Source organism: Apis dorsata, unplaced genomic scaffold (assembly GCF_000469605.1).
Source record: "Apis dorsata unplaced genomic scaffold, Apis dorsata 1.3 scaffold_312, whole genome shotgun sequence".
Lineage (NCBI taxonomy): Eukaryota > Metazoa > Arthropoda > Insecta > Hymenoptera > Apidae > Apis > Apis dorsata.
In genome coordinates this window covers 23,310-25,618 of record NW_006263584.1, presented here as the reverse complement: position 1 = coordinate 25,618, position 2,309 = coordinate 23,310, and positions in this window count along the sequence as shown.

Sequence of the window (2,309 nt, the reverse complement as noted above, 5' to 3'; positions counted from 1 at the left end):
AGAGAGAGAGAGAGAGGGAAGGGACGGGAGTAATCGAACGTTAATCGAACGGCAACGTGGCATTTTTGACATTGGATCGCGGTTTACACAGGTTGACGCTGATGAACACGTGGATGATAACGTGTCGGTAATCTGATATATTTTCCCATTTTGAAAAAAATTGCGGAGGGGAAATTCTTTGGCGGGTATAATGACGATAATGGAAGTAGTAAAGGAGTACATCTTTATGTACACGTGGAGACGTATACACGGTGAAGAGGTGGTGATGACGAGTGATCCCTCGTTCGTTGTTTTATATCATTGCAAATTTGAATTTTAATAACAAACATGATTGAACGATCACGGATATCGGCGTGTAGTCTCATTTTCCACTCATCAACGTTAGAAGGAACGAAGCCGTCCCTTTTCCTCGCTCTCCTGTCAACCAGAGATCGAATTCGAATTTTTAATCTTTATCCTGTTTAATTGTTCATCTATTTAATTACGGGTATAGTATATAAAGAATGTATTAATTTTGATGTATGTAATAGAGTATGTAGAAGAATATTTTTCTAAATACTTTGATGAATAACTTATGATTATTATTATTGTCTCGAAGAGGAATAAATATTTTCAATACTGTGGCAACGAACAACCATATTCTAAGAGTATTATGATTTCATTTTAAAATATATTTTTATTTTCATTTTTATCGCGTCTAAAACTGTGCTAAAAGTACCCCTAAAAGTTCAAGATGAAGATACGAATTGAATGTAACGAATGAATATTTTCAATATTTCGCGACGAACAGTCATATTCTAAGAGTATTATGATTTCATTTTAAAATATATTTTTATTTTCATTTTTATCGAATTTAAAGCTAAAAATACCTCTAAAAGTTGAATCGATGAAGATACAAATGTAACGAATAAATATTTTCAATACTGTGGCGACGAACAGTCATATTCTAAGAGTATTATGATATCATTTTAGCAAAATATATTTTTATTTTCATTTTCATATTTATTTTCATTATATTTCGCATTTAAAATTGTGCTAAAAGTTAAACGTCCAATCGATGAAGATAAGAATCGAATGTACGTACATAGCCATCCTCCATGGCACATTAATTTCAGGACAATTAAGTCCCTGTACGATTGTAACGCGCGAATCGTTGGAAAAATAAAACTCGTGCTCGTGACGAGGCAAGTGTCACTCCCTCTCTCTCTCTCTCACTCGACGACACACTGGCTGTCTCTCTTCACGATCGAGGAGCACGACGAATCATTAATTTTTTTCTTCTTCTTCTTCTTCCTCTTCTTCTTCTTCTTCTTCTTTTTCTCCACGACGCTTGATCGCGCAAAAATCAATTAAAACATCTGGCCCCGCGAGCGGACCGGATAAACGAGATCGGGCAAAGGCAACCGACCGTCCCACGGACCAGGGTAATTATACGGATGGTAATGATCGCGCGCGCGTTTGACGAGGCGGAGGGAAAGCGGTGGCGGGGCGAGACGCGTCGAAGATACGGTTTTCATCGATCGTTCCAGTGGAGGGAATTTTTCGTATACGTTTCGAAATTACGACACTGGCTTGGCTGGATTGGCTTAATGGACGATTGGATCGAGCGAAATGAAATTGCGTTGGGCGGATTCGAGGGATCGGAAAAGGAGGGTAGAAAGGTCGTTGGGGTAAGTTAGAGTTTCTGGATGGATATAGAGTTATTTAATGCTCCGTCGATTTATGGTAAAGAGAAATTTATATTGGATGTATATAATTTTGTCGAATTTTGCAAGCGAAGAAAATTTAGTTCTTATTATTGATAATCAGAGATATTAGATTGATATCTACAATTGCATAAGTTTTATAAAAACTAACTATTCTATAATTATTATAGAATATTTAATATTTAAACATTTATCATATCCGCGAAATTTCGTTCATGGAAAATTAAACAGGTTATATTTTCACGAGGATAAAAATAATTCAAATTTCAAAAATATTTCAAATTATTCAAATTCCACAGCGAGAGTTCGACCAGTCTAACATTCGTTAACAGCAAAGTTCAAGTTGAATTATTCGATCTCAAATTAATAAAAATGTGGAAATCTTTACGAAAAATTCCACAATTTAATTACTGTAAACGATACGTAAACGCGCTGACTCCTCCCTAATTTATTCGGGAAGATCGTGACACGTTCGAAAGATCGTTGTCCAGATCTGTCCCCGCCCGTCTTATCGAGAGGAGGAAGCGTGAAAATCGAGATTCGCCGGTGCAAATTGGACACGTTGATGGGATCGATCAGGGGAGGAGGACGCGTTGGAAAAAG